This window comes from Panicum virgatum, chromosome 6K, assembly GCF_016808335.1.
Source record: "Panicum virgatum strain AP13 chromosome 6K, P.virgatum_v5, whole genome shotgun sequence".
NCBI classification, from domain to species: domain Eukaryota; kingdom Viridiplantae; phylum Streptophyta; class Magnoliopsida; order Poales; family Poaceae; genus Panicum; species Panicum virgatum.
The window spans coordinates 47,013,914-47,032,921 of NC_053141.1; positions in this window are offsets into that span (position 1 = coordinate 47,013,914).

Below are 19,008 nucleotides of genomic sequence, written 5' to 3' on the forward strand. Positions count from 1 at the left end.
ACCTAAAAGGGTTTGATGCTACTCCTACTGTACTGTATTTGGAGTATAACACCTGTTTTCACGACATCATTACTTAAATAAATTCAAGGGGAAAAAGGGAAATTGCACTCCAATAATTATTTGCCGCTTGGGTTTTCACATCCCACCCCTAATCGTCCGTTTTCTTAGCAAAAGCCCAACCCACAGTTTGTTATTTGCACTCGTATATATATACATGTATCATCGCTGTATCCAACAAATGAGGTAGTCACTAACTCTCAATTTATATATATATATATATATATATATATATATATATATATATATATATATATATATATATATATATATATATATATATATATATATATATATATATCCATCTCATAAGAAAAGAAAAGATATATATAGCAAAAGGAGTAGACCTTTAATGGTTTATTTATGACATGCATATTATTTGCTCAAAGCAGCGATCTCTCACCGTTACCCGTACGTGCTGGCCACTACTATCTATATCCAGAAGCAGGACCGAGAGAGGACACATGAACATGGCGACAAGAAAGCTCAACGGCGCACGGCCGGCCGGCACGGTCTGGCCCAGCCGATTCTGTTGGCCGCCGCACTCAAACCCATGAGGAGATTGAGCCGCCTGACGTGCGCAGGCGCAGCGACCTCTCTGGCCAGGGATTGCTTTATTTCCGGCCTCGATCTAGTAGCTCCCCGTCGTCGTCTCGCCGTGCTCCAGCTCGCAGCTGATGGGTGGCCACACGACGCAAGTGGCCGCGACCGGACGGTGGCTGTCGGGGGCCCGGGCGTTGCCTTCGCCGTCGGGATGGGGCCGCCGGCCGCTCGGTGATAGATGGCCACCAGCCACCGGCACAGCACACAAGCCCCGGCCCGCCGGACGGGCGTCCGATCCCCCACCACGGCGGCGAGCTAGCTGTTTGGACCATTGTCACAGGATTCGGGGTCGATGTCTCGTCCCTCGATCCGGGAACGTCGTTCCGATTCGAGGGTCGGGGTCGAAGAGGGTCAGCGTCCCATTCAAGGTTGGATCGTGTCCCGGATTGAAAGGGGTCGCAGCCCCATTGCTAGCAGATTTAATTGGGATAAAGAGGTTAAGGACAGTGGATTGGTGTGGTTTTTGTTAGACAATGAGCTGAGTACGTGTAGCATGGTCTAAATGTACTCTTTCATATGTTTCTTATATGCTTGTGCAGATTAGTTTCTTCATTAGTAGCTTGGATCGTGTCCCGGATTGAAAGGGGTCGCAGCCCCATTGCTAGCAGATTTAATTGGGATAAAGAGGTTAAGGACAGTGGATTGGTGTGGTTTTTGTTAGACAATGAGCTGAGTACGTGTAGCATGGTCTAAATGTACTCTTTCATATGTTTCTTATATGCTTGTGCAGATTAGTTTCTTCATTAGTAGCACATATATAGTTTTTGTCTTTATCGACCCGAAGATATCGACCCCGATGAATCAGGATCGCGTCCCACATAATAATTTATCGTTCCATAGATGTATACCCCTTCGTACCACAATTTTATAAAATGACGACCCTCGACCCTCGACCCCGTTCCTCGACCCGGTCAACCCAGGAACTTTGTGACTATGGTTTGGACGCGCGCGCCGTCGTCACGTCTTTTCCTGCCGCGCCTCGCGCTAGCTAGTTATAGCTTCTACAACAAGAACCAGGCCGATCCAAATCTCCGTGGGCGCGCGTAGTCGGTGTACAAGCTGCGACACGTACGATTCCTAGCTTCCAATATATAATAATACAGTTAATTGGTCCGGCAAGGTAACGATGATGATGGTCTGAAATGTGCAGCTAGGTAGCCAGATTAGCTGCTCAGATCACAGCAGCTAGACGGACTTGCTAACTGAGATCTATAACTCATTCTAGGTTGATCTTTATTACGTATTACTAGCTTCTTAAACAGCTAGCTATAGCTAGCTATTGCTAGCTCTCGGGCGGATGAGATGAATGATCCGATCCTCCGGTCGATTCATCAGATCACGAACCATTCAGCGATGAGCTTACTGGCCACGAACGAACAAAAGCATGGCCGCCTGGCTGCAAATTAAACTAGTAGTCATCGATCAGGAGCCTCGTGTGCTATCTAGCTCGAGGACGGTGACGCGAAAAGCTGGCCCAATCATGGCGCGCTCGATAGCTAAGCTGCGGAGTGTGGGGTGACCCAGCATCGCAACTTGCTCTCGTCTGCTTGGCTGCCTCACTCGAACACCATCCATGCCATGCGTGCCGCGCCTGATGGAAAGCAGCCTAGTGGCCAATAAGTGAATGCTGCTGGCTCTCTGAATTTACTAATATTCTGAAGACTGCAGGCAGTGATGAGCAGTCTCTCTCTCTCCTATATATGTTATTCTTTCAATCCATATGTATGTATGTAGTGGATGCTCTAGTACTAGCTATCTAGTAGTGTCGTCTGTTCCCTTGCTTTTCCCATCTGAATGTGCTGGGATCGATCAGTGGATGCAAATGCAATGTTGGCGTGGATAAAGATCGCTCGTCCTCAGCCACTTGGTCCAGCAGGACTCCCTGTCGAGGCTCCATTATATTTCCTTATTTTCTCCTCCTCCGTCCATGCAGCTTTTCTTGCATTGGTTGCTCTATCTCCAGTGTGTGTACACATCGATCTATCAGGCTCAGTAGTCTCTCTTTGCTCGCTCCTAGCTAGCAGTGGCAGTGCTGAAGATCGAAGTGCGTCTATTCTATCCCATATCTGCTGCATCCTTTTACGTGTGCCACGCCGGGAGCAGGGCTCCACTGTAGTGTCGCTTTTGCGTCGTTGTTGCCGGCCGTCGTGCCCATGGGCCCGGCCCCGCCCTCCGCCCTTTTTGGCGATCTTATCTTGAACCGATCGAGCGAGTGCACGAACGAGCAAGGACGCAGCCAGAGCCAGCCAAGCCGGCCAGGTGCCTAGGGCTAGCTGTGGTGGTACTATGTACTAGGACCTTCTGTCCTGTGCACCAGGGTCTAGGACGACACTGCATCGGGTGTCGACACAAGCAGCAGGTCCGTTTTGACAGGCATGCGCCGTAGCACATGTGGGAAATCTACCATGATCTTTGATCTGATCGCGTGGCCGGCCGGGAGCAACAACCTTTGTCGCACACTTAGGGTAGTAGGACAACACCGTAGACCGACCAGCAGAGATTGCAGACGTCGCATCACGCAGGAGAGATGCATGTGTATCTTATTATATACTATTATGAGATTGAATTAAAGTGAGCAGATATACAAGTTAATTTATATGAGCGGAGAGATATAGTACGATTAAATAAAATAGCATGCATGGTCCCACGGGCACACGTAATAGAATTAAAATAGGCGTACAGTTCCAGGATGTAACAGCCCTTTGTTGATTAACATATTAAACATGTCGTCATGTGCATTCTTAAGCATTAAGTATATTAGCTCGCACTTAAGGAGAGAATTAAACCTTAGGCTAATCCACTGTTTGGTAGTGGCGGATAGTCCGCCCCTATACGGCGGACGGTCCGCAGTTATGCCATGTGGCTAACCATGGTCAACCTCGAACACATCGACTTCTCTGCCACGTCACCCACCTGCGGACAGTCTGCGCCACACTCGCGGACGGTCCGCTAGTGCATCTCCGATGCGTGTCATGCACAGAAACTTGCCGCCACGTCCCACCCCCGACCCCACCCGTCAGCCCGACCCTCATCACCTGGGAGCCATCTCCCAGCTCTCTCTCTCCCTCCCACTCTCCTCAAACACTTCTCTTTCTAGCTAAGCCATGGAGGAGCTCCCCTTCCTCCTCTCTTGCCATTGAAGTCCTACCTCGCCGGAGCATCGCCGGAGAACGCCAAGAAACGACGCCGATGAGCTGCACCACCCTGGTCTTCCCTTCTTCCTTGGGGAGGAGCTTCCCCAACAAGCTTCTTCCTCTACTTCATCCTCTTCCTCAAGCTCCAAGCAAGGGAGACGACCCCGAGCCTCCCCAAGCCTTCTCCGTCGCCTTGGAGCCCTTGCCGGTATCCTACTCGACGCCAGTGAGTGTTTCCCCTTCCCGATCCGTCCCCATTGCCCTAGGATTTGAAGCCAAGAAACTCACCTAGAGCCCAATCACCATTGTTGACCTAGAGCTTTGAGATCTTAATGCATGTGTGGTTTAGTTACCAAAGTGAACTCCCTAGACTCCCAGGAACCTCTAGGAACAAACCCCACCCCAACCCGTGGCCGGAACCGCTGGCGACGAACTCGCCGGTGAGTCTCGGCCGTGTCGCGGACGGTCCGCCCGACATGGCCGGACGGTCCGCCAGATCCCCCCAAATCAACAAAGCCTCTGCACGATTCCTAGCCTTTCAAAATTTGAGAGACGGACGGTCCGCTTAACCTACATGGACGGTCCGCGATTTAGTCAGAGTGCATGTTTTAACCCAACACAGTCCGCACCTGACCGGCGGACGGTCCGCCAAATGGTCCACCGTTTAGAGCCGGACGGTCCGCTTCTCCCAAGCCGGACGGTCCGCATTTAGTTGTTCTTTACCCTTACACTTAGCTATGATTTATCCACATATGTACTACATGTATAGCCCCTTTTATCCTAGTTTTGCAATGTTAAATCATACCTTCTCATACCATTTGCATACCGTGTTAATCATTCATGGCATATTTATTTATCATGTATCATTGCACTCGTGTAGAGACCGTGACGCCGGAGCAAGAGGAGCTTGAACCGGAGATCGTTGGAGACTCTACTCCCGCCGAGACTCAAGGCAGGCCACTAAGCATTCCTTACACCCTATTTTGGATCAATGAAGTATATGTGTCTTATTTGCGTATGAGTTACTATATATATATATATATATATATATATATATATATATATATATATATATATATATATATATATATATATATATATATATATATATATATATATATATATATATCATTGATTGCGTAGAACCTATTTGATGCATTATCAACCTTGATTAGGATATCATCCTTAGATGAGTATGCTTGAATAGGTGTCACGAACTATATTCTTAGCCATGCTTAGCTACGGTACAAGACGAGCGGTGGCAAGGTCACCACCACTCGTGAGCTATAGGATGTTTGATTAATTTACATGATTAGTCAAGAATGGATAAAAGTTGAGCAAATATGAAAGATGATTCAGACTTGGGCAAGTATGATAGGGCCATGTTGGGATGGAGCTCACATGGTTAGTCTTGTTTGAGTTGATTAAGGACCGATGCGTAATCGCTTTGATACTTGAGCACCTTTCCGTACAAACCACATACTTTATAATGGGACGGTAAGCCAATTAGCATGAGTCATACCTTTCCTTGATCGGATTCGGTGCGAGTTGTGATGGAGTGTGATCGGCGGGTCCGGTGCATTTGTCATTCTCGACCGTTCGCTCATAGCCGGTTGTGTTTGTGTGAAAGGTTGGGCATGAATCAACACTTATCCTTGGCCGTGGGTATGGTCGTTGGTCTTGTTCTCGTGTGGGAAAAGTTGTACACCCCTGCAGGGTTTTTGATCTATTGCAATAGCCGCGCTCTCGGACATTGAGTACGCTCTTGTACTTTGACTTTAACGTAGAGTTACCGAGGAAGTTCATGGGAGATTGAGCTTATGATTTATGAACACTTTACTTATGTAATTGTTTGATGCATGCTTTAGAGATCATAGATGCTCAGTCTTTTGCTTATTACAACTTGATCAAAGTTAGATGCTTTTATGCAAAAGTTAAATACCATACCCTATCCTTGCTACTAACCAAATGCATTCTCCTTGAGGTCGGGATATTATATACCCATATTGGATAAGCCCTGCGAGTACCCTTTGTACTCATGGTGCTATCGTTAAAGTTGTTGCAGGTGATCCGCAGTCGGAGGCCGTCTTTGGGTACTTCTACCCCGCGGACGGAGGTGCGGGTGAGGAGTAGATGGCCGGTGGCTATGAGAAGGGCACTAGCGGCATATAGTGTTAACCTTCTATTTTGTACTATGTATGGAATGAGCGCGACGTAGAACTTTCCGCTGCAAAAACTCTGAAATTTGATGTCCTCGTACTTGAACCTCTTTTATGTAATCTAAACTCTATGTATGGTTGTGCTTGTGTGACGATGTCTACATGTTGTGCAAGTGGAGTGTGTTTAAATCCTGGGCGGTGCTCATGACACATTTCAAGGACTACCGGGGTTGGCCTTGTTTAATCTAGTTGATCAATGGACGATAACTTAATTAAACGGGATCAACTTGGGCTGGTTCCTCACACAGGATATTTGACACAATCTGTAAAGATCTACTTGCGAAACCGCCGGATAATAAGCTCACTGGTGTTTGCCATTTTGGAGAGGGCACACAGCACACAAACATCCTGAGGATGATGGTGACTTGGTGAGTGGTGCCAATGCTACCTTAAGCTTCAAGCGCTTGTAGAAGTCAGCATTGATCTCTCTTCATTGGTTGGCGCGTAGTGTGGTGTAGCGCACAAGTTGGCTAGCTATGAAGTGCCACGTCGACAGCACTGGCGCCTTGGCGCATTGGAGTTGGACGAATCAGAATGTTGGTGCATGCAATAACAAGAGGCACACGCCCGGCTTGGCAGCTTTTGGGTACCAATGAAAAAAAGGTTCACCTGCTTTTATAGAAAGCACATAAGAGGTTGTTTACAGGCCAACGTTGGGGACACCAACTTACAATAACAATTAGGCAAAAACGAACAAACTTCGACAAGCTAAAATAAAGCAGGACAAACGGGGTCTGGGCGCAGCCTGACTAGGAACAAAAATTAACTCTACCAATCCTCCGAGCAATGGGGCCTTAATTCTTCGAAGCTCTTCACCCAGGTCTCCAAGCTTGAATAGCATGTCACCAGTTTCTCCCGATCAGTAGCCTGCAGTAGCACCGCCCACCTCTGCATGAAGAACTTGATTTTATAAAGGATCGAGATTGGAGAATCAGGAAAGCATTTTTGGATTCTGATTTTATTCCTCGACACCCAAAGAGCCCAAGCAATAATCACAAAAGTAAAGAGTTTAAGCTCATAATCTTTGCACCCCAGAGGAATCTAGTGATCAAATATATCCGTTAAGCTAGTAGGAACTCTATCCCACCCCAAAGCTTCTTTGAAGCTAGCCCAAACAAATTAAGCGGGCCATCACACACTGTGTGATATTTGAACTTATTGTTTGCCCATTTGACCATGTGATATTTGAACTTATTGTTTGCCCCCTGCCAAAAGAATTGAGATCTGATTGTGTCCATTTTGTGATGGAAGCCCTCCCCTAATCTGAACATCCCCATGATGTAAGTAGGGATCACTACTACAAAACAGACCTTTGTTCCAGTCCATTTGTCCCGGCAGCCTTTGGGCCCGGGACAATATGTGGCTTTTGTCCCAGGTCCAACGGCTAGCCGGGCCAGCGGGGGGGGGGACAGGGGCCTTTTGTCTCGGTTGGAGGCACCAACCGGGACAAAAGAGGGTCCTTTTGTCCCGGTTGGTGGTTCCAACCGGGACAAAAGGCCCGCGTAGCCTTTTGTCCCGGTTGGAACCACCAACCGGGACAAAAGGACCCCCTTTTGTCCCGGTTGGTGCCTCCAACCGGGACACAAGGCCTTGGGCCCCTTATCCCCTTCCCTCTCCCCCGCCCGAGCCATTCAGCTCACTTGTTTTCTTGCTATTCTTGGCTCGGGATAGAGGAGTTCTTGCTCATTTCTTCACCACATTTGTGAAGATCTTTGATTCCCCGTCCATCCATCGGCGCTAAAGGTTTGGGGCTTGTTTTTCTCTTCTTCCTTGGCTTGTATAGCTCATTTCATGCTTTTGAAATAGAGAAAATGTGTAGCTAGCTCATTTCTTGGACATTTAGCTAGCTAGATTGCATATGTAGGTGTGATTTTCTTTTAGATTTAGATGAGTATGTGGATAGTAGAAATTTTTAGAATGAGTGTAGACACTTCATGTGATGTACTTGTATATATGACCATATTGTGGATAGTTGATTTTTTTATTCATGAATGAATTAATGAAATGAGTATATTAGAATTTTTTGTATTATGAATGGATTATTTTGACACTCTAGTGATGTATTTAATCAGGCTCACATTGAAACCATCTAGAAGCTAAAAAAAATCTTTATTTCGAAACAAGTATACATCGTTAATCTCCATCCAACGGTGATGGCACTACCTTTCGGGGATACACGATGCGCTATAAGGACGTCGCAAATTGGTTGGTCGCATCACCAGCACTTCCGATTGATAAGAAGACAGCATTTGACGCAGTCAGCATGCCCGTTGTTGTACTGAGAGCATATCAACGAGCATGCTGCCTGTGCTAAGTGCTGTGCCTATTAATCGTAAATGTTGGTGCTGCGACTGGCCGATTGGTGACATCCTTGTACCGCACCGTGTCCCCCCGAAAGGCAGTGTCATCACCGCAGAGTTGAGGTTACTGACATATACATTTTTAGAAATAAAGGTTTATTTTTCTTCTAGAGGGTTTCTGGATATTGAAAAGAGTGTATTCCTGGAACTGAAGGGTGTCAAAGTAATTAGAAGTTATAGAGATTTCTTTCAATTAATTAGAGATTTCTTGAGGATTAATGATACATTTCGTCTTTTTATATGATTTCATTGTTATTTGCAAGAGTTATTAATCTGATCATTGTAATTGTAATAGTAAATAATTTTTGCATTGTAATGGTAAGAATTTATAATTTTGTGGAAAATAAAGGTATTTTTCAGTAAAATATGGCTTCAGCAGCTGGAGGGAGTGGCGCCGGTGGGGGTGATCGTTGTCCTTCTGGAGAGAAGGGCACAACTCGAGTAGGTCGTCGGTCCAAAAAATCTAGTGCTTTTCATAGGGCAGCGCTCCGTTATTTGGAAAAAGAATATAGAGAATGCATGGCAAGGGGCGAGGAACCTCCGTTTGATCTTGAGGATTTATTGCGGCGTTACGGTTCGTCACCACCAAACTCAGAGGTTTCAGCTCTGCCATCTTCTTCTGCGCCAGCAAGAAATCCGTTAGAGCATTCTGCGTTCCAACGCAAGGACGGTTGAAAACCTATGTGTTGTTGACCAAATTTTTAAGTTTCATGTATAATACTCCTTTGTTAAGTCCTGTAATGGATTAAGTACTCCTTTTAATTAATCAAGATGTATGATGGATATTGCATATCTTTTAATTATTCATGTTATGTTACATTTATTTTAATTTAGGTTTGATATACTCCCTCCTTCCCTGTTTATAAGGCATGGTGGAACATGACACGGTCTTCTAAACAACACTTTGACCATTTATTTATCATATATTATATCACTTTTGATTATAAACTTATAATCATTGTAAACTATGTTTGATTATGAATCCAATCATATGAAATTTGCATTATAAAAATAAAAATTTAATAGTCAAATTATTGGTCAAAGATGAGAAGGTTTGAATCTTGATATACGTGTATGCCTTATAAACAGGGAAGGAGGGAGTATTTTATTTATTCGATACGTGTAAAGAATTCAAATTGATTTATTTAAAATGCAGATGGACCGGCAATGGATGTACAATGCTGACCGACGTTCGAAAGAATTCATTGATGGCCTGCATTATTTTTTGTCTGTGGCTGAGGCAAACAAGCAGAATGATTTTATGTGCTGCCTGTGTGTTCATTGCAACAATAACAAGGATTACTCATCTTCAAGAATCCTACACAGCCACATTTTCGCAAATGGTTTCATGGAGAAGTATGTTTGTTGGACGAAGCACGGAGAACAGGGGGTTACCATGGAAGACAATGAAGAAGATTTTGACGACCACTTTTCCGGGAATGCTGGAATCGGTGCATTCGAGGACGATATTCCCATGGAAGAGCCCGAAGTAGATGTAGCAGAAAATGATCCCAGCGACGATCTGGGGCAGGCATTGCACGATGTGCAGGCAGACTGTGAGAGTGAAACGGAGAGGTTGAAGTTCCAGAAGTTGTTAGAGGACCACCATAAGTTGTTGTACCCAGATTGTCAAAATGGATTGAAGAAACTTGACACCACCTTGGAGTTGCTGCAATGGAAGGCGACAAATGGTGTATCCGACAAGGGATTTGGTGAATTACTCAAACTTGTTAAAAAATGCTTCCTAAGGACAACAAATTGCCTGCCACAACGTCTGAAGCCAAAAAACTTGTTTGCCCTTTAGGACTGGAAGTGCAAAAGATACATGCATGCCCCCAACGACTGCATCCTCTACCGAGGCGAGTACGAGAATTTGGATGCATGTCCCGTATGCAGTGCATTGCGTTACAAGATTAGAAAAGATGATCCTGGAGATGTCGAGGGGGAGCCTCCCCGGAAGAGAGTTCCTGCGAAGGTCATGTGGTATTCTCCTATAATACCACGTTTGAAGCGTCTGTTTAGAAATAAAGATAATGCTAAGTTGATGCGATGGCACAAAGAGGAACGCAAGAAAGACTCGATGTTGAGACACCCCACTGATGGGTCGCAGTGGAGAAAAATAGATAGAACGTACCCTGAATTTGATTTGGATGCGAGAAACATAAGGTTCGGTTTGAGTACGGATGGCATGAATCCTTTTGGTGAGATGAGCAGTGGTCATAGCACTTGGCCTATGACTCTTTGTCTGTACAATCTTCCACCATGGCTCTGCATGAAACGAAAGTTCATCATGATGCCAGTGCTTATCCAGGGTCCAAAGCAGCCCGGAAATGACATTGATGTGTACCTAAGACCATTGGTCGAAGAACTCTTATTACTCTGGGGCGATGAAGGTGTACGGATGTGGGATGAATACAAACAGGAAAACTTCAACCTACGAGCATTGCTGTTCGTAACGATCAATGACTGGCCTGCTCTTAGTAACTTGTCAGGACATTCGAACAAGGGATACAAAGCATACACACACTGTTTAGATGATACCGATAATATATGGTTGACTCACTGTAAGAAAGTTGTATACATGGGTCATCGTCGGTTTCTTCCCATCAGGCATGCGGTACGAAAGAAGGGCAAGCATTTCAAAGGCCAATCGGACCACCGAACAAAACCGATGCACCGTAGTGGTAAAGACGTCTTCAACATGGTAAAAGATCTAGAAGTTATTTTTGGAAAGGGATCTGGTAGCCAACCTGTTCCGAATGAAAACGGAATGGCGCCCATGTGGAAGAAGAAATCTATATTTTGGGAGCTACCATATTGGGAAGTCTTAGATGTTCGTCATGCAATTGATGTGATGCACCTCACGAAGAATTTTTGCGTCAACCTGATAGCATTCTTGGGAGTGTACGGAAAGACAAAAGATACAGTAGAAGCACGTCAAGAATTGCAACGTATAGAAGAACGAGATGCCTTACATCCACAACAGCGAGATAATGGACGATAATACTTAAGTCCTGCCAGCTATACTCTTAGCAAGGAAGAGAAAGAAACCATGTTTGACTGCTTGAGCAGTATAAAGGTTTCATCTGGATACTCATCCAATATAAAAGGAATCTTAAATTTGGCAGAGAAGAAATTTACAAATCTCAAGTCCCATGACTCTCATGTGCTTATGACAGAACTTCTTCCGGTTGTGCTGCGGGGGATTCTGCCTGATAACGTCCGGTTAACCATCGTGAAGATATGTGCCTTCCTCAACGCAGTTTCTCAGAAGATAATTGACCCGGAGAATTTGATAAAGCTGCAAAATGATGTGGTGCAATGTCTTGTTGGCTTTGAGCTGATATTTCCACCATCTTTCTTCAACATCATGACACATCTTCTAGTGCACCTTGTCAAAGAGATTGATATCCTCGGACCAGTATTTCTACACAACATGTTCCCATTCGAAAGGTTCATGGGGGTACTCAAGAAATGTGTTCGTAATAGAGCTCGTCCAGAAGGAAGCATCGCCAGTGCCTACGGAACTGAGGAGGTCATTGACTTTTGTGTTGACTTTATTGATGACCTTAAACCGATTGGAGTCCCTGAATCGCGATATGAGGGGAGACTAACTGGAAATGGTACATTAGGAAAGAAATCTTATGTCTGCACAGATGATTTCTCATTCAAGAAAGCACATTATACGGTTCTTCAACAATCATCCTTAGTTGACCCATATATCGAGGAACACAAGAAAATTCTGCTCTCCAATTTCCCGGAAAAGTCTGAGGCATGGATTACACGTGAGCACATGAACACTTTCTGCAGCTGGTTGCGGAAGCATCTAATGCATAACATGGATATAAGTGAACAACTGTTCTTATTGGCTAGGGGACCATCTTGGAATATCATAACATGCCAAGGGTACGAGATAAATGGAAACACATTTTATACGATAACCCAAGATAAAAAGAGTACCAACCAAAACAGCAGTGTTCGTATGGATGCCACGGACAATAATGGAAAAAAGACACATATTACGGCTACATTGAAGAGATATGGGAGCTGGATTACGGTCCCAATTTCAAGGTGCCTCTATTTCGTTGCCAATGGGTTAAGCTATCTGGAGGAGGGGTAACAAAAGATGAGTATGGGATGACAATAGTTGATCTCAACAATCTTGGGTAAAGAGACGAGCCATTTGTCCTAGCCCAGGATGTCGCTCAGGTTTTCTACATTAAGGACATGTCCAGCAAGCCAAAGAAGGGGATAAACAAGCAAAAGGATGAGCCTAAGTGACACATAGTTCTATCAGGAAAGAGAAACATCGTTGGAGTGGAGGACAAGACAGACTTGTCAGAAGAATATAATAAATTTGTTGTCATTCCACCTTTCGAAGTAAATGCTGATCCATGTATCCTGCTAGCCAATGATGATGCTCCATACTTGCGCCGTGATCATAATCAAGGGACATTTGTGAAGAGAAAGTCTGTTACCGCTAATCCTTCATGTACTTGAATCATTTTATATTATTGTATAAAAACATAATCGCAATTCGAATACTTTTATTATACATATACTGTACAATTATACTTTATGTGTTATATATATTATTTTATATATTTTTCACTTAATTACCAGACTCAATTATAATTTTCATTCAATAATGGATTACTCAACTAATTTTATTTATTTCATGAAATTACATTCACATTAACACACTATACTCTCTCACTAACACACACAATCTCACTAACACAAACTATCTCTCAAACTCACACACTACTCATTAATATCATGAAATTGCTTAATTTTATCTAAAATTCACTTTTTAAATGTTAATATCGTGATAGAATCCACTTTCTGTCGAAAAGCAACAGTTTGAAAAAATTTGTTCACCTAATATATTTTTGCATGGTCAAAATAACAAATATGATTTCAAAAAAGTTAGATATTTCATTGACCCAATCACTTGAATGAAAATTAATTATTTTTGTTGCGTGTATCAAGTTTGTATAGAGATAAGAAATTTTGTTCTATAATTTTTGGAATCATAATTTTATAAACTGAATTAACAAATGAAAGCCAATTTTAAAAGAGAACTAAAAAGAAACAAAAACAAACATAAGATTAGGCGGGAACGAGGGAAAACGGGCCCTTTTGTCCCGGGTGGTAGATCCACCCGGGACTAAAGGTGGGCCGCGGGCTGGGAATTTTCCCGGCCCGCCAAAAATACCTTTTGTCCCGGGTGGAGCCGCAACCCGGGACAAAAGGCCCTTTTGTCCCGGGTGAAGACACCACCCGGGACAAAAGAGCCTTTTGTCCCGGGTTGTGGCTCCACACGGGACAAAAGCCTCCCACCCCATATATTTCTTCCCCTCTCCCCCTTTTCCAACACTTAGCCTTCTCTGCGCCATCGATCCTCCTTGCCGTCGTCGTCTCGCCCATCGCGCCCCTTGCTCCGCCGCCGTCCCCGTGCGCCGCCCGAGCTCCGCCGCCTCCACGCCCCGGCCGCCTTGGACGACGACCCCGCCAGGCCACTCACCGGTAAGCCGCCGCCGGTCGAGCTGTTCGCCGCCGCCGCACGCTGCGCGTCCTGCTCGCCCCCCCCCCCCCCCCCGCCACGCTACCGCGAGCACCGGAGCCGCACGCCCGTACTGGTGCTCGCACCGCTTCGCGCCGCCGCCGCTTGGCCCCACCACCGCCGGGACAGCCGCGCCGCGCCTCCCCTGCTTTGCGCCGCCGCTAGGGCACGCCGTCGCCGTCCACCCCGCTGCCTCGGCGCGCGCGCGCGGGCCCCACCGGGCCGCCGCCAGCCAGCCGCCGCGCGGACCGCCGCCGGCCAGCTGCCGCCGCGGGTCCCTTCTCCCCTGCGCCTGGCGCGCCACCGCCGTTGCGCTGTGCATGGCTGGGCGGGGAAGACGCCCCTCCCACTGACCAGCGGGGCCCGCTGGTCAGTGGAGGGAGTAGGGGGGATTTTTCTTTATTTGTTGATTGATTTCGGCTGAAGCTTGTAAAATCCGTATAAAATCAAAGGAAAATGGGAAAAATATGAAATAAATTTTGTTAGATTTGTTAGAGTAAGATCTATGGAGGAAAAATATCCATGATGGCGAAATGACCTCTTTACCCCTGCAAAAATTTAGATTGTGTTTAGTCTTCATTAATTAGTTTCTATAGATCTGTTAATTTGCAGAGAACTCCTAACGTCCGCCATCCCGGCCCGGACCCCGCCGCGCGAGCCCAACATCCCCGAGCGCCACCGACCTCACGCCGCCGCCCAGAGCCCCGCGTCCTCCGGCTCGCCCCGCCTTCGCCTGTGCGAGCCCAATTATTTGTTTAAATTTGTTTAGAAATTAGTTTAAATATGGATTATTTGTTTAAATTTGAAAATATGGATTATTTGTTTAGAAATTATGTTCTAAAATATATATTATTAATTAATTTGTTTAATTTTGATGACAAATAGGGTGTTAATTACTTTTTAAATTATATTATTTAGAGTTCATGTTATTTAGAGTGAAATCATAATTTGTTGTTTAGAGTGAAATCATAATTTGTTGTGTAAATAAAGGTATATTTACAAATTCTCGAAATGTATGTATGTATGTATGTATGTATGTATGTATGTATGTATGTATGTATGTATGTATGTATGTATGTATGTATGTATGTATGTATGTATGTATGTATGTATGTATGTATGTATGTATGTATGTATGTGCAAAGTGAGTTTAAATTTCTTTTAAATATTTCATGTATATTTCTTGAATTACATAGAGAATATTTCTTGACCTCATTCATCGATCGTTACTTAGTGAAAAAACCATCTAGAATATTTCATATATAGATGATTTCAAGTTTATTTCTTGAATTACTTAGAGAATATTACTCGACCTCGTCCATCGATCGGTACTTAGTCAAATGCTCGCAAATATGTGGATTATTTAGAGAATTTTTTTAAGGGTTTTATTTGTATTCATATTTTAGTTACGATGGACCCGCGACACACAGACGCGGAAGACGAACAGTTCCTGTTGAATATGATTGGCGAAGGTCAAGGAGATGTCCCTGAACAAGCTGATGATGGCAGCAATACCGACATATATTTGAATATGTCTGGTGATGGAATTGAGGCACCATCTATTCAGGATGACGCTGCTGCTGAACAAAGTGCTAATGTGCATATCACAACTATACTTATTTGTAGTGACAATCATATTTTCATCTGAATCTATATGAATACTATGAATGTTTTTTTATAGCCGTCTGGATCATCGTCGCAGCAGAAAAAGACGAAGCGAGGCCCAACAAAAAAACTGGAAGGGCGGTTCATTATAACGGAAGTTGGTCCAGATGGCGAACCGATCGCTCCAGAAGCTACCATCAAAAAATTCATAAGACAATCCAGATGTATTGTCAGGGACCACATCCCAATCAGCTTCAGGCTCTGGAAAGCTTACAATCCAAGCGAGGAACGGGATGCGGTACCCGAAAGAGAAAAAGAATGGTGCTGGCGGGAGCTTAAGAAAAACTTCACGGTTCCAGCTGAATCCGAAGAGATATGCAAGCGCTGGACCCTGAGTAAGATGGCCGAACAGCTACAATCATTCAAGAAAATTTTGACGAAGAAATATATCAAGACCGGGACCACACCCGTATTTACCGGCGAGCTCGAAAAGCTCAGGGGTCACTGGGATGCATTTGTGGAATACAAGTCTTCAGAGCTTGGGCTTCAGAAGGTGCAGAAGGCCAAAGACAACACCTCGAAGAAAGTGTACCATCACACTCTAGGCCAAGGAGGCTACAAGCTTGCAATATCCAAATGGGAGAAGATGGAGCAGGATCTGCTTGACAGAGGCATCCAACCTGCGACCTTGAACTGGCCTGAAAGGTCAAGGACCTGGTTTTATGGTCACGGGGGAAGCTTGGACCCATTGACTGGTGACTGCATCTATGGGCCAAACATCTAGCGAGCAGCCCAGAGACTACAGGAGGCCATGCAAGCAGCGGCCGAGGGAACATTCCAGCCGGATAGAGAGAGGGACGAGCTGACTTACGCCCTTGGGAATCCAGAGCATCCGGGCCGCACAAGAGGCAAAGGCGTGGTTCCGTGGAAGTATGGGTTCAGGGATTACATTGAATCATATAGAAGCCGGCAAAGAAGAAAGAATGATGAGCGGGAGCACATGCGAAGGCTAGAGGAACGGCTCATGTCACACGATCAAAGACTGGAGGAAGAGGTTCAACGCCAAGTGGCCATAGCAATGAGCCAGCAACAACAAGCGCAAACGGTGCCTCCAGAGCCTAATGTCGCAGCCGATCACCTATCTCAGCGGAAAAGCAGCTGCGCTTCCACAGACGTCGCCGTCGCCGAGCCAACGGGGATCCAGGCCGCAGTTGAAGCATCGGCCCCGCAGCGATTTCCAGTGGATGAGATCACCCAGCGGACACCTTGTGACCTGCAGACTGTCGTTAAGAACTTAATGTTCACTGTTGCGTACGGTACCGCCATGCCAACCCAACCAGGCGACATGTACCACGGGCAGCAAATTCCGCCTGGATACACACGAGTTGGCGTGGAGCAGGTGTGCCAGGGTTGGGAGACGCTCGAGCTTGATATTAGTGGAGGCGATGGGGAGAGGACACTAGCAGAAGCCATTCGTGGCTACATCCTATGGGATAAGCGCTACATTGTCCTAAAGTCGGATGATCAAACACCAAGACCGGCATCTCCGCAAAACTCCCCAAGGGCAGCACTGTCTCGGCAAGGATCACCGGCACATTCTCCATCACCATCATCTCATGCGCCGATGAACACTCAAGCGTCACCGTCGCCTCCATGGTCACCCCTCCGCCGCCGGCAAAGAAGCAGAAACGGCCGCCGGCAAAGAAGGTAGCTGCACCGGCTAAGGAGCCTCCAAAGAAGAAGGAAAAGGAGAGAAAAACCAAGGAGGCTCCTATTAAACCCTGGGACATGAGCCTTGAAGAATGCGATCGGATAACTCAAGAAAGAGTTAAAGAGCACCTCAAGCCGAAGCCGAAGCCGGAGCCCGAGAAAGTCATAAATCCGATAGATTTGAAATTTTTTAAGGGGATGTGCGAAGCAAATAAGAGAAAATTCATTCTGAGAGACCCCCTTCAGACTACGAACGCACAATTATCAAAACTACTGAGAAAAAGAAGAGACAATCAAAGTCGTCGTCGTCCGACGTTCCACAGCTCGGAGCCCAAAAGAAACAATCAATAGAGCCTCTCGTAGTGGGACAGACGACGCAAGAACAAGACTTTGTTATATTTTTGAAAGAATCAAACCTAACGGCGGCTCAGATTGCAGGGGGAGAAGATATTCCAAAGGCCGATGTGGTCGTCAAATGGACGTTTGAAATCGGCAAAACTCTTGTACCCCCCCGAAGTAGTGTATGTGCTTCCAATGCAAATGTATAAGCTGCACCTGCACTACATGCGTGCGATGGCCGATTGCATCTTCATGTAGGGCGCAAAGATTAAAGATGATGATTTCTTACGGGGGGAGGCCATTATATGGATAAACTGGGAAGAAATTTACCACTGTTCCATCAGGAGGCTCTCGACATCTCTATGGTCGGCTTGTGGGTTATGTAAGTATTTTACTCTCCTTACATATTGTTTTGCATGATCTCAACATACTGATCTCTTGATTTATTCGGTATCATGTAGAATGGAGATACATACTTGCAGAAGAAAGGGATACTCTCACCTCGGCTTCATCGACCCAATTACTTGTAATTGGAGGCTTCTATGTGACAATTCCGATGAGATATTCCAAAACTTGTTCAAGTACATAAGCGCTCATCACAACAAGCAAATGATATTGTTTCCTTACAACTTTGCGTGAGTGATTCCTTCCGTCTAACTCTTTTTATTCTGTAATCGAATTGTTTAAACCTTAACTACCAAGAACTGCCTCCATATAATCTTGCAGTGAACACTTTGTCCTAATTGTCATAATTACCGAGAAGAGCCTACTCGTGGTTATGGACTCATTGAGGAGACCTCCAGAACAATACGAAAATCTTCTTAACATGATGAAAAAGTAATTCTACCACTACTCCGTCGATGACCGATAATTTGAATCACTTTGTTACTTGACTATAATTGTTCTAATCATGCACAGGGTTTGGAAAGAATTCGCTAAAAATCATCCAGGCAAATTTGACAAGGAATTGAAGATCAAGACAGATTTTCCGGTACGCACTTGGATGATTCGTTGCACGATTCATTAGTTTTATTATATATTCATGTAAATACCTGATAATTTCTTCTCTCTTAAAGTGTATGAGGCAGAAACCAGGCACTGTATTGTGCGCATACTATATATGCGAGAACATCCATGGTCTGGTAGGTCCTCCAAAGGGCTGGACAGATTGGGAGGAGGAAGTAAGTAAAAAACTTGTTAATATTTGAACTCGTATTTTATTTAGTCGAAATTAATTATCCCCTTTTTCCATAGGTCGGGGAGATGCGCGATAAACTCATACCGGAGGAAAAGATTATGGCGATTCAAGAACAATTCTCCGGATTTATTGTTGATCAAGTCCTCGATCCAAAAGACGAATTCTAGTATGATGGAATATCTAATATTGACAATCACAGCAAATATAACAATATACG